Source organism: Glycine soja, chromosome 15 (assembly GCF_004193775.1).
Source record: "Glycine soja cultivar W05 chromosome 15, ASM419377v2, whole genome shotgun sequence".
Taxonomy (NCBI): domain Eukaryota; kingdom Viridiplantae; phylum Streptophyta; class Magnoliopsida; order Fabales; family Fabaceae; genus Glycine; species Glycine soja.
Window position 1 is genome coordinate 46,247,222 of NC_041016.1, and position 15,801 is coordinate 46,263,022.

Genomic DNA, 15,801 nt, shown 5'->3' on the forward strand with positions numbered 1-15,801 from the left:
GAATGACTGCTGCGCTTTTGTTTTAATTTTTAAATTATTTAATTGTTGTTTCAACCAACAGAAAGGCAGAACTTTAAAAACTCTTCGTACCAAATAGAATTGTTTTTTTTTCAAAATAAATATTAAATAAAATAATCTAGAAATAAAAGATAAGCGGTTGATTTGAAACTCACCCCCTTCAAGTCTTAAGCATGATCCATTGCAAATTTAGCGAAACACAGCTCATGCTCTTTACCGTTCAGACCTTCAAAATTCACCACTTGAAGATTAAATATAAAACATGAAGGCACCTTACGAGGATTTGAAAGCTCTTCACTAAATTGAAGTAGGCCCTACTAACAATCAAAGATAAAGCTATATGAATTATTTCCTCCGAATTTAAATATAAGTTGCATCAATTATTAAATGAAAGATATTTTAAAGATAGACTTATTAAATAGAGCAAACTTATATTACAAAAACAAATATTTTTTATCACGGTGGATCTACGATGGTTATACAAAAATCATCTTATAAAAAAGGTGATATTTTTGTAAATAATTATAACTTTTTTAAAATGATTTTTTTTTAAAATCGTCTTTTTGAAAACGCATTACACATTGATGTTGTAAAAAATTGTCTTCGAAAACACATTTCACTTATTCAAAAGGCATGTGTCTCTTTCACGCATCCACTCACGTTCTTCAACAATGGTCTCTCTCACTAGCAAAAACCCTAAGCGATTTTCTATCCTTCCCTGATCCCGCGAATGGTCAGAAGCAGAGGCTCCCTCCTTTCCCTCAAGCCCCTCCAAACCGGCTTCCCCTCCGACACTTCGACTCCCACTTCATCTTCAACAAGCTCTGCCAACTCTCCCTCATCCGCAATCCCCACATTCCACTCTCCGCCTACCACCACATCATCAACGTGTCCCTATTGTGATGGCATCAAATCTGTTGGCCGACGAGGAAGGAGTTGGGCCCCCCTTGGAGATGCTTTGTAAGACATTGTATGCGTGGGAGGAGGCCGTGTCCCCACTCTTGGCCACAGAGAGGGAGGGTTTGGTCCCGAAGGACTCGACGGTGCTGGAAACTCTTGGTGAATGTCTCAACGATGTGGCGGAATGGGGGGCCAGTAAGGAGAGACTGTTGGTGAAGTTGCCAGTCCAGGACCTTCTGGCTCGCTTCGATGTTACTTGTACAGGTCTATGTTGTTGCAATCTTGTTCTTAATAAGAATTGTTGCCATATTTATTTATTTTTCGGTTAAATATGTTTGTTCTTTATATTTTTTGTTAGGCCATTCCGTATTCACGCAGCTTTTGTTGGGGATGGGAGGCTAGGAGGCATTTCTGGAACAATATCAGCTTATGAGAGTCCACTGATGTTGTGGATGTTGTTTTTGAGGATCACGATCTTCTAAATGAGGGTCCACTGATGTCATATATGCGAAACAAGTAAGCTTGATAACACTAGTTTTTATATTCCCTTTATGATTTTCGTGCTAATATGTTTGATATTGGTCTATTTTTTCTTGCTATAGTCCATGGTAGTTAGCATATTATCTGCTGCTTTAGGGAGCTGCAAAATATTGCATCAGATTTCCCAATGCCAATAAGATCAATTGTGAGGGTGTTGTGTTGTAGCTTGCCTTTACTTTTACAAATTTGTTGCCTTCAAATTTGTCAGATCTTTACCAAATCATCCTATTGATTATTCTATTGTACTAATTTGAAAATTCCAACTCTTTCTAACTAAATTTTATTTTCCATTCTATTGATGTTTCAATGAAAAAATTGGGAAGTCCCATGCATTAATTCTAAATTAGGTGAAGTTACTTATCAACCATTCAATTTCTCTCACTTTGTGCAAGGATAATGCTTAAACCTTGTGTACTTTCTCCTTTGTTCATGTTTGTAAATTGTGCCTCTATTTATTCGAGATCTCGACATATTTAACCATACCAGAATTCAATAAATATTTGCAGCCATCGATCTACCTTACACCAACTTTTGCAAGGAATTGAAGGTGAAGGTGATTCTTCATAGCTAGCATCGGTGACAATGCGAATATTGCAAGCTCTTCAAACCAATTTAGATGGGAAATCAAAGCAGTATAGAGACCCTGCTTGGACCCATCTATTTCTCATGAACAATGTTCATTATATTATCATATCAGTTTGGAGGTATTTCATACACATGTTTGTTGGAGTTTTGAACGCTAATGGAGAAAACTTGTTACTAAGTTTTAAGAGAAATTGAATTAAAGAAGGAAGAAATTTTATTGATCACAACACTAAATGTAGATTACAAAGGCCCTATATATAGGCCACAAACTTTAACAACCTACAGCTGTCATTCTAACTAACTAACCGAAATGACAGCTGGACAAAACAAACTTCAGATTCTGATCAACTACCAAGTTTTGAAACACTCAGAACCTGGACTATCATCCTCTGAACTACCAAGTTCTGAAACACCAGAACTTCTGAAACAACAACTCCTGAACTAAGATTGAAATACAACAACTAATACACCTCCTTATTACAATCTTAGCTTGTCGAATTCATCTCTAACTTCATCTTCAGGTTTTCAAGTGTGCTCGTCTTCAGAGCCTTAGTCAGAATGTCTGCAAGTTGATCTTCAGTCTTGCAGTGCAGAAGCTCCAGCTTATCATTGTTCACTTGATCTCTCAAGAAATGATATCTGGTCTCTATATGCTTGCTCCTACCATGAGCTACAGGATGCTTAGCCAAATCGATAGCAGACTTGCTATCTAACATAATTCTAACCTTATCATCAGACTTCAAACCCAATTCCTGCATAAGCATGCATAACCATTGAGCTTGACAAGCTGCCATTGAAGCAGCTATGTACTCAGCTTCACACGATGATAATGCAACCACTGCCTGCTTCTTTGAACACCATGAGAATGGTGCATTACCATACATAAACACATAAGCTGCAGTACTCTTTCTGTCATTAACATCTCCACTCCAGTCAGAGTCTGAGTATCCATATAGTTCAGCATCTGGTGTGTCAATTCCAGTTCTATATAGAATACCAAGTCCCTCTGTACCCTTCACATATCTTAGTATCCTCTTAGCTGCTACCAAGTGTGAAGTCATGGGCTTTTCCATGAATCTACTAATCAATCCAACACCATAAGTAATATCAGGCCTAGTGTGGCACAAATATCTCAGTGAACCTACAATCTGCTTGAACAAAGTAGCATCCACTGGTTCTTCTACGCCTTCCTTGATTAGCTTTGTACCAGTATCAATTGGAGTGGTGACAGGCTTGCTATTATTCATATTGAACCTCTTCAATATGTCTCTTGCATACTTCTTCTGATGAATAAGCACTCCTTCTGTGGACATCACAATTTCTATTCCTAGAAAATATGATAACACACCCAAATCTGACATTTCAAACTTTCTCATCATGGCTTCCTTAAACCATTCAATTTCCATTGTATCACTTCCAGTTACAATCATATCATCAACATACAAACATACTATCAACTTCTGGTTGTCATCAGAATTTCTAAAGTAAATTCCATGTTCTGTGATGCATTTCTCAAAGCCTTGACTGATAAGAAATTGGTCAATTTTCTTATTCCAAGCTCTGGGTGCCTGCTTAAGGCCATATAGAGCTTTCCTCAGTCTGTACACATAATCCTCCTTGCCCTTTATCTCAAATCCAGGTGGCTGACTCACATAAACTTCTTCTTCTAGCTCACCATTCAAAAATGCTGATTTGACATCTAGTTGAAACATCTTCCAACTCTTCCAGCTAGCTATTGCAATAATCAATCTTATTGTCTCCATTCTAGCTACAGGGGCAAAAACCTCATTATAATCTAGGCCTTGTCTCTGCAGAAAACCTCTTGCCACAAGCCTAGCCTTATATTTTGCAACTTGACCATCTGGCTTCAATTTAGTCTTGTATACCCACTTCACATCAATACACTTCTTGCTCGTAGGTAACTTAACCAAAGACCATGTTTCATTCTTTTCTATGGACTGTAACTCATCTAACATAGCATTCCTCCAATGCTCTTCCTTCATTGCTTGTTCAAGACTGACTGGCTCAGATTCAGCTAACATAGCTAGTTGAATTAGTTCACCATCATCAGCCACTGCAGTATCTGGAAACCTCACACAATCATTCAGCCTTTGTGGAGCTTGTACATTTCTAGTTGGTCTTTCAGATGCACCTCCTTGATTTGTGTTCACCTCTTGTATTGGTGATTCAGTATTATTGAGATACACCATACTATTCTTCCTTGATGAGCTACCTTCCCAATTCCAGCTACTTGCTTCATCAAACTTTACATCTTTGCTGAACATTATTTTCTTCTCTATAGGATCATACAATTTGTATGAACCTGTTGAGTGATAACCAACCATGACAACTGCTTGAGCCTTGTCATCTAGCTTCCTTCTCAATTGATCAGGTATGTGCCTAAAACACAATGAACCAAACACTCTCAGATGCTTCACACACGGTTTGATTCCTGACCAAGCTTCTTCAGGTGTAACATACTCTAATCTCTTGGTTGGACATCTGTTCAACAAATAAACTGCAGTAGCAGTTGCTTCACCCCACAGATAGGTTGGTAAACCCTTTTCTTTAATCATGCTTCTCACCATATTCACAATGGTTCTATTCTTTCTCTCTGCAATACCATTGTGTTGTGGAGTATAGGGTGCAGTCACTTCATGCTTAATGCCATTTGATTCACAAAATGACCTGAACTCATTAGATGTGTATTCTCCACCACCATCAGTTCTAAGCTTGCTTACTACTTCACCACTTTCATTCTGAACCATTATTCTAAACTTCTTAAAGACATCAAGGACTTCACTTTTCTTAACTATCAAGTATATCCATAATTTTCTAGTAAACTCATCTATGAATGATACAAAATAGTTATTACCTCCCATTGATTTTACTTCAAATGGTCCACACACATCAGAGTGAATTGTCTCCAGCTTTCTTGTTGCTCTGGTTGGAATCTCAGTGTTGTAAGAACTCCTTGACTGCTTTGAAATACAACACTTGTCACACACCTTGTCAGGTTCAGTAATCTGAGGCAATCCAATTACCATTTTCTTCTTCTGAAGCTTATTGAGATCTCCAAAATTCAAATGCCCAAATCTTTGGTGCCATAACCAGTTCTCATTACCAGCTTTTGTCAACAAGCACTGATTTTCAACAATATTGATTCCAATTTTGAAAGTTCTTTGTCTTGACATTTGAACTTTCAGAATTGTTCTCATTTTATTGTCAAAAATTCTCAAGATCTTGTCTTCCATTCTCACAGTATAACCCTTCTCAAGCAATTGTCCAATACTAATGAGATTACTTTTCATATTTGGAACATAAAGAACATCAGAAATGAATGAGTCTTTACCATCTTTGCTCTGAATCTTGATCTTGCCTATGCCTTCAGCATTCACCACACTGTCATCAGCAAATCTAATCTTCCTTGTGACTGACTCATCAAGCTCACAAAACCAGGTTTTCTTCCCACTCATGTGGTTTGAACAACCTGTGTCTAGATACCATTGATCATCATCATCTTCTTCTTTGATGATTGCCATTAACATAGCTCCTTCTGAATCGTAACCCTCATTGTCATGAACAAATTGAGCTTCATCAGATTCTTCTCTTGGTACCTTCTTAGATTTGCATTCAGCTGCAAAGTGACCCCACTTCTGACAATTATAACACTGAATATCTTTCTTGTTGATCTTCTTCTTCTGACCTTTATTTCCTTCTTGAGAACTGTGATCATGGCCTTTGCTTGTTCCTTCATTTGAGTTCTTTGAATTCTGATTCTTTCTTTTGCCTTTCTTATACTTTCCTTTCTTCTGATGCTGAGCCTGCAGAGCTTGATCAGCTGCACTTTCATTTGACTTGTCTTTGATCTTGCTTCTTTCATTTAATCTCAGTTCATGAGCCTTTAGCGATGCTTGAAGTTCTTCAATCTTCAACTCATCAAGATTCTTTGACTCTTCTTTAGCTACTACTATGTGATCAAACTTAGGAGTTAGTGTTCTCAACACCTTCTCAATCTTCATCAAATCAGAGATTTTTTCACCATTTCTCACCATTTGATTAGTTAAGCTTGTTAACCTCACAAAGTATTGATTAACAGTTTCACCCTCAGTCATCTGCAGCAATTCATATTGCCTTCTTAGAGCTTGCAATCGTACCTTCTTTAACTTTTCATCTCCACCATAGTTCCTAGCCAAAGTATCCCAAGCTTCTTTTGCATTTTCACAATGCACAATCTTCTCAAAAATGTCTGCATCCAAACATTGATGAATGATGAACAAAGCTTTACCATCCCTTTTCTTTTGTTCTTTGTGCGCAGCATTTTGATCATCAGTTGGGTTTCTGGGTAATGCAGCAACTCCAGTATTCACGATTTCAACCACATCTTGAAATCTGAATATTACCTTCATCTTCGCGATCCATTGATCATAGTTTTTCCCATCAAATATTGGTAGGTGTGCTGGAAAACCATTATTTGATAATGTTGTAGCCATCTTTCACAGATTCTGCAACTTTCTTGAGGTTCTTGAAAGCGAACCTGGCTCTTGATACCAATTCTGTTGGAGTTTTGAACGCTAATGGAGAAAAATTGTTACTAAGTTTTAAGAGAAATTGAATTAAAGAAGGAAGAAATTTTATTGATCACAACACTAAATGTAGATTACAAAGGCCCTATATATAGGCCACAAACTTTAACAACCTACAGCTGTCATTCTAACTAACTAACCGAAATGACAGCTGGACAAAACAAACTTCAGATTCTGATCAACTACCAAGTTTTGAAACACTCAGAACCTGGACTATCATCCTCTGAACTACCAAGTTCTGAAACACCAGAACTTCTGAAACAACAACTCCTGAACTAAGATTGAAATACAACAACTAATAATGTTGTGGTTTTAATTTCATTGAAACGTGAAGTTTACTACATTCTCTACTAGTTAAAATTTATTGTTCTCCTAATCCCCTTCTATTTTAGGTTTGAAGAGAAGGACTTGTATGGGGACGATTGGATACAACAGCATAGGAAGATTGTGCAACAACATGCCAATCAATACAAAAGAAATGTTTGGGCAGAGGTGGTTTCCTATTGATTTATATGTCTACTATATATATGGCTTGCAGCTTTCTTGGATGTTACTTCAGTTTTTTGTTAGTTCTGACGATTATTAAGAAAAACATATGGTTATGATTGGTTCATGTGATGTGGATCTTTATGAATTTTGTTGCATAAATTATTTTTGTTCACTTTTTGGAATTATGATGCTATCCTTTGAATTGTGAATGTACCAGGGAAAAAGAGATAAAAAAAGGCATTAAGAATTCGGCTAGCTTGATCTTCTTTATTTGACCATTATATTGTTTGAAATGGAGAAAATCCTAAAATGATCCTCCAAACATTTGATGTTACCATCTTAGTCTTCTGATGGTTTTTAAAATGCTTTTGTCACCAATTTGTCTATCAAAATATACATTCTTGTTACTAAATTTTTCATTTGGGGTAATCACTTTTGTCCTTCATAAGAACAAATGTGATGACAATTTAGATCTTTAAGGGACTAACTTGGTGACAAAAACTTTAGAAGAATAAAGTAATAACATTGTAATCATTGGGGAACCATTTTAGAAGTTTGTTCTTTTCAATTTTAATTAGCTTAATCATCTTTAAAATAATAAAGTGCCGACACTAATCAAATCATTGAACATACTTGTGTTTTAAAAAACTACTGAAATTTATATTTATGGCTTGGAATCACACCTTTTATAGTAAATCACACCTTGTATAATATCCAGAGAAGAAAAAATTAGAGAGTTCATATAAATATAAAATCAAATAATTGTTTTTTTTTGTTGAAATTAGAGATAAGGTAGAAGTTCTCGTCAAAAAGGTTAAGTGTGTTAGAGGAAGTTGTAGTCTTCCATTTGCTATGTATGGATGATGCAAGTTTGTTTTCAGAAAAGAACAGAGATGGTCCCATTGATGCTTCTATCATGATATAATTAATTGAGCCTGTGCTTTGGTTTAAATTTTAAAAACAATTTTCGAAGTGTGGCTTCGCGAGGTTGAATGTTGATACTAGACTCTTCCTTCTAGCTTGTATAGTTGCTTGTTTGACCCTTGTTTGGCTTCTTACTCTAGTATTACATTGTGATTCATAAAAGTTCTAAGTGCATGAATGAATGGAAGGGTGGTTCCTTTTGTTTAAGGGGCCAAAATAAGTCTCATACAAATTTTCTCATTTAGCATCCTACTTTTTCTGGAAGAAAAAAATTGTGTATTTACAATGATCGTTTAGTCAGAGCCATTCTATTTATCTTTTCTATCAAAAGAAAATGGGTGTAGTGTATCTTTGAGAGTGTGTAGTGTATTCTAATCAATTTATCTTTACTTTATGGGAAAGTATCCATGGATGTGAACTAATGTCTTTTCCTCCTTCGCAAATAAAGTAAATAAATTTTCTGACAGTTTTGTCTAGTTACCAATTCACTCCTTCAACACCTCAAGGGTTAATTTGTTGGCCTTGTCTTGTGGTTTTGGTACGAGCTATTATTTAGCTATATAAATTATAACTGAGATCCTTGTGCTTCAAATACACTGCTGAAGATCTAGAGCAAATCTTAGGTGAGTTTTTGGAAGGAAATAACATGAATGATAACAAGCGGTAATCGGAGCCGTGTTGGAGGTAGCTAGGCTAGTTTTCCTGTACATCATGGTATTTAGAGATAAATAGGATCTAGATTTTGCATTTAGCACATATGGACTTTTTAATGTCTTAGTTTATCTCTTTTGAGATGCATATATATGTAATAAAGGATTGGTGCCCCATCAAACTTGGAGAGGTCAAAGGTCATAAAGTTCAAAGCAAAGGAGAGAGGATAGAAGTAATCTGTTATTGTATTTATAAATAAAATAATGAGATATGTAACAAGTGATACAAACTATATTTATAGAAGAGATGGGCATGGGAGCTACTGGAATCACTACTAGAAAAGGAAGTTTCAACATTGGTGGAAATCAACATTTAACATCGGTGGTCAATCGATGTTGAATAGGATATTGTTGAAAGTTAAAAGTTTCAACATCGGTCCTCCAACCATCATTGTAGAAAGTCAACATTTTCTACATCGGGCCTAATGTACCAACAGATGTAGAAGTTAGCCCTTCTACATCAGTGTTATCATAGAAAATGATATAAAATAGCATTTTTCCACATCGTTGGTCAGTTAAGAAACGATGTAGAAGTTAGACCTTCTACATCGGTGTTATCAAAGAAAACGTTGTTAAATAGCGCTTTTCCACATCGATGCTCAGTTAAGAAACGATGTAGAAATTAGACCTTCTATATTAGTGTTATCATAAGAAACGATGTAAAATAACACTTTTCGACATCGGGGCTCAGTTAAGAAATGATGTAGAAGTTAGACCTTCTACATCAGTGTTATCATAAGAAACGATGTAAAATAGCGCTTTCCGACATCGGTGCTCAGTTAAGAAACGATGTTAAATATTTAATAACCTGCAATTAAAAATTGATTAATTAATGATCATTTTTATATTTTCAATATTGCTAATAATCAATAAATATTATTATATAATATGAAAATCAGTATTTATAATTAAATATTTAAATAAATATAAATGGTAAAAGTTTCACTTTAAAACGAATACAGTTTGAATGTAATTCCTGACAACTTCTGTAGCATTGCATGCCTAAAAGGGAAAAAGAAATTGAAGTTCATTTAGGGTAATTGAGTCATTCAAGGCTGTGTGACATTTACTTAATATACTCAGAAAGAAAAATATGACAAATCATGTTAAAATTTAGAAAGATTATATACTTACAAAAGTGGGCTTGTAATGTAGTCTCCAGCCTCATCTTCATCCACACAAAAGTGGTCATGGCACTTGCTACCTGCACATTCATGTTATGAAAAAAGGTATTTTCAAAAACCATCAAAAGAAATACACATATAAGGATCTAAGTGCCCTTATGAAAGAAATGAAGTACTCATAATTCAAGCAAGAGAACCCAATTGGGTCAGCATTTCAACATGCAAAATCCAAGAAAAAAAGGAGGTTAGTGTGCCAGGGAATTATAAACCAAAACCAGCATCATCAAATTAAGCAACTTAAAAAAAATCCAATTTTACCACCACCTATTGTCAAAGGAAGAAAGTGCAATATGTGTTTGCAACATTTAAGCAAATGGAACGTTTAATATAAAATTCACTTCTGCAATTTAAAAGAAACCTAACAAATCTCATAGCAAGAGCAAGATAAACCAAACATCACAATTTTCGTCATCTAAGTGCCAAGTTTGATATGGAATCCACTTAAAATTTCAAAGAAACCTAACAAAACAAAACAAACTAATTTTCTTCTCCAAACCTACTCTTTTTATCTTTTTCAGTTTTATATTTTGGTTTCGGGTCAGAAGGGGCAGTACAATTGTGGATAGCTAATGAATCATCAGTTGGGTCTGGTGGATCTTGAACAATCACAAAGCCCAATTTGCCAAGGTTATATATGTTAACGAGAGACACTTAATTTCTCTATAAAGAAGGGGGAAAGATCAAGATGCTATACTGCCACAGCTAAGAAACTTGCCTCCATTATCAACTTAAAAATTAAAGGTGTTTTCAGTATATCTCTTTTAAAATTTAAAATTTTAAAGGTCATGCTCAACCCTTGACATATTTCAACAAAATGGTTTTCATTTAGACACAGTAAACCATATACCTGGAAGGTTTAGTTTATAGCTTCTTTAACTTCAATTTGAAAATTTTGCTGGGTAAGTTTTTGAGAATAAAATGTATTATTACTACATCATAAAGATGAGAATGAGAAAGAACCATCTCGAGTCCTAGAATGGCAAAATTAACACATTAAAGTAGAGGTTATAGTGGAACCTGATTATAATCATCATGACTAATATCTTCTTCATCCTCCTCTTGTGCATTTTCATCCTCGTCTCCATCTTCTCCATCTTGAAAAGCACTTCCAAATTGAAAAATGACACAGAAGCAAGAGTAAAATGGTTTAGACTCCCAAATCAGGAACAACAAACAGGGGAACAAATTCAAACAAACATGCAGTAACTCCCAAATCAAGAACAACAAACAGGGCAATTTTTTTTCTTTTGTTAAATAAAAAAGACATTCTCAGTATGTTCTATGTTGCTGTAAAAAAGTTAGTTTTTATTTGGTTAGCTTTAGTGTAACTAACTTCTCAGTGTATAGTTCTAATTCAAAAAAAAAATATCTGACTAGAGATATCATGAAGAAGCAAGTCTCAGTAGTTCAAAGTTCACCTTTCTCAGAAGCTACACAGAACATTGATCTGATGGAGAAGCTTGTAAGGTCCTGCGACAAAGAATATATGAGGATGACCATGTTAAAACACGAAGAAAAAGTTAAAAGCCATTTGAGAATGTATTTTTTTAAAAAAAAAATTAAAAGACATTTTCTTCCATACCCATTCCTCATGAATGAATAAAAAATTCAACTTTTTCCAAGAATATATCCCAACACAAATTAAAATAGTTATTAATTTTATCCCTTGAAATAATGTGAATATATCTTTCATCATGCAATGAAAAAATTAAATGATGCCTACAATTGGCTTCTATTTTAGTAGTGTAAAGCAAAATATGCTAATTGCCAAATTGTGCTAAGAACTATGCTAAACACGTATAATGGGTAAAACCAAAGCACCTACAGGAAACAAAAAAAAAGGACAATCGTTAAACACGCATCTAAAATGCATTTCATCAAAATGAAAAATTATGCAACACTGAAAATCCATGTGTGTTATAAAGCCAAACAAAATGAACTTGGAGAGCAATGCAACAAAGACATGATCAGGCAACTTAGTAACATAATAGATTTCAGCAACTATAGGCAAGTCAAATCATAATAATAAATCCACCAAGTAAGCAAGAATACCAAATGAGGTTGTCTATTAATTAATAATGGGTCTATGAACACACAATAATTCACACTAAAACATTATTAAACTTAGCTTTTTGGAATTTTTGCACATACCTCATTCCTAGAGTTTTCGTCACGGAGGAAGTCAAAGACTCATTTAGGAGGAACAGGAAGCCAAAAAGAAGTGGCAGCACTGAGAACAATGCCAGGGAGTCTTCCAGGGTCATCCACACTCTTTCAAGTCATAACCCTTACATCATTAGCACCTGTCCCTGAGAGTGTTGTCCATGTGTGAGCAGTGGAAGCACTCACTCCAGCACAAAAGCTTATCACCATTCTTTCAGCCAGCTTCATCATGCTTTTTCTCCCTTCTTGGTTTGTTATCACTATTTATATCATAGTAAGAAGAATAAAAAAGTTAATTTTAAGATACAAAATTCTCACCATCAAAGACTTTAAGGAATGCTACAGTTTTTTTTCCTTATAATAACGAAATTTTATTTCTTTATTAAAAAAATGTGTTTATTTAAAATTATTTTTTTAAGATTAAACAAACTCACTTGTTATCATAAGTTAAAATTTATATAAAAGAACAAAATAATAATATTAGATAATTTATAATTTTATCATATTAGATAATTTATAATTTATCATAAGTTAAAATTTTTTTTCGGATTGTGAACACCTCTATCAGTAATTACAAGTATACAAGTACTGAAAATGTTATCTAATTACAATTTATCATACTAGATAATTTATAATTAGATGATAATTTTACTCTTGGCAGTATACAAGTATTAAATTCTTATTATACTAGTGTCTCGTACCTTTGAATAGGCATTTGTCATTTCTTGAATTAGGCAGCCAGAAGGCCTTCTTCTACATCTGGCTGAAGGACTTGGGCGCAAATTATCCAAAGAAACATTCACAACAGCCCAAGTCCCATCTGCATGTTGCTTACAATACCTTACAAAATAACTCTCACGAGTTGGCACAAGTGGTGTGGGTAGTTGTAGTTCTGCTGTCATCTATATGCGCGGAAAAAAATGGTTCATTTGCTTCTTTAGCATAACTCCATAGTATGTTAAACAACTTTAACAAATAAAATATGTACCACTTGTAAGGCACCATTGTAGTTCCCGGCAACCCCTGTTGATAACACTTCTAGAGTCATGGCTCTTGAGACTATACCAAAGAACACTAGACCATTGGTTCTGAAAAGAACAAAGAGATTGTTTCTCTTGATGCTTCACAAAAGGAGAAAAAGAAAATATAAGAGATTGATTCAGTTTAATAAAGATGTCTCAAATTTAAATACTCAAAGAAACACATTGTTATCTATATAATTTCTATCTAAACTCAGAACAAAATTGTTTTTGTGTTAAATACTCAAAGAAGCACTTTGTCATCTACGTTATTTTTATCTACCTCAAACAAAATTGTTTCTAGTACTGAAAAAAAACCACGGAGTTGGGTGTGGCGGTGGAATATGATGATTCCAGCCTCCCATAAATCTTGTAAAGCAGCAGTACCACACACTGCAAGATATAAGAAATGAAACATCACAAACAGAACCTTCCATGATATGTGACATGGGTAAATATTTTTCCATATAATCTAACAAGTATTGTTATATTTTTTGGTAATTACTAATTAGTAAACTACTAGTGCATCCTACTCATTTCTCATTGAGTAATCAATCAATATCAAGAGTAAGAGCCTTTATGGAACTGGGCGTTTTGATGATGTTACCAATTCTGTTTCACCATGAATCTGAAAGAAAGAACATTTTGCAGAGATTACAAAGAGAATTAGCCGAGGTAAATGACCAAATAAAATGAAAGAAAGCTATATTTAATTTTCTATTTGAATTCTTTTACTAGATACATTTCCATCAGTCAATGAAGATGCAATAATACTGCACCCAATACTTGTGGTACACTTAAATTACATAAAATGAAACCAGAATCACATAAGTCCTTATCAAGGAAGGTAATTGATAGTAATATAAAATCTGTCCAGCCACCATTTTACACTTACATATGTCAGCATTCTGTGCAGTAAGGGCCCATTGATTCCCCCACCCCCCACCCCACTCCACTCCCTCCCTTTTATTCTCTCTCTTTCTCTTTTTTGCATGGGCACACTGTTCTAGCTTTACATAAAATGATGTAACTTATTTGTATAGTTCTTTCTCCCCAAACTTAGCATGAAAAAAATTCTGATAAATAAAAGTTGAATACCAAGCATCACATTAATTGAGAATTCAGGTTGGATAATAAGGTGTTGCCAAATGCCCTTACATAGGAGAATAATAATTAGTGATCATGCAAACATTATTTAAATGCATTAGTTGACTTTTACTGACGGATTCAAGTAAGCTCGTAAGTTGATCTCTCTTTGTGATCCCTTCAACCATTTTGAATTTAAAGTTGAGATTCATCACATCTATCATTTGCATTGTGTTTGGATTGAGACTCTAGGAATCCACACACAAAACTATGACCCAAGTTTATTGACAACTCATTCAGAAACCAATTTGTGTTTGAACAAATGGAAATTGTTAATTATATTATAAGTAATTAGTTAATAAAACCTTCTAATAAAATATACTTACAATGTCCACAACAATAATATAGAGATGTTCAAACATTGTTGGCTTGAGATTATTTCACTTACAACACTTAACTCTAAGAATAAGGGAAAATAATCATTGTGAACCCCAAATGTAGTTGCATCCCATGACACTTGAAAAGGCTTTGTCTGAAGGTCAAGCAAATTCTTAGACAAATCAGCTAAGGGATCACCAATGGGATTCAACCTATGAACAAATTCAACATGTTTCTTTGGTCATGTTTATGAATCTTATTTAGTTAATAAATAACATAAGTTAATGTTCGTAAAGAGTTTTTGTCAATATATATAAGAATTTCTTTATACAAATAAATATAACTTAAGTAAATACCTCGTGCGAAATAGGCTTCACAAGATTTCTCGGCTATGAAATGAAGGTGTTGAGGGCTTTCTCCATACACTAAACCTCTAAAGTGGGAAAAGAAACTTGAGCATTAGCATCTCAAACTTCTTCAGCACCCACCTTGACCACATCATTGTTCCTTGCATAAGATGCTTGAAATTAACATCGAATTCCCAGCTAACAAGTTAAGTTTCAATTTGTAACACTATTACTATATTCTTAGTATGGATACACATGGATATTTTGATCTTATAATATACATGCATATTTCTTTTAACTAGTGCTATGAAGGAATTTAACATATTCCATGGTAATCCCCCCTAGAGTAAAAATTTAATTGCACCTACTGGATTGACATAAAGGTAAGTCATTTAATCAATGCTTCAATCTTATTGGGTATATTTTGTAACTTTGTAATTATGAGATTAACTATATTTCATATTGCATTTAGAGTCATATTCAATCCAGAGGCTATGAGTGTGGCTATTATACTATATTTAAAGATTTACTTGTAACCTAATACAAATAAACTCGAGTATGGATATTGCCAAGAAGACTATTTGACTTTGTTTTTTCAACCCCCCAACAAATTCGAATATTATGTCATGCATGGGATGTGTACCATATTCATGGGGGGTTTGAAGAATAAATGGAACATGATATACTAGTTTACTTTAACAAGTTTCAATATTAAAATTTTAATTATAAAATGTACTTGTTTACTTTGACATTTTTAGTAATTACACTTTTCATTATTCAATGTGATTAACTTGTGTTTATATTACATGTTGCAGACTTAGTGATGGAACACCATTGGAATTAGAGAAAATTACAACAATTTGCAAGGAATG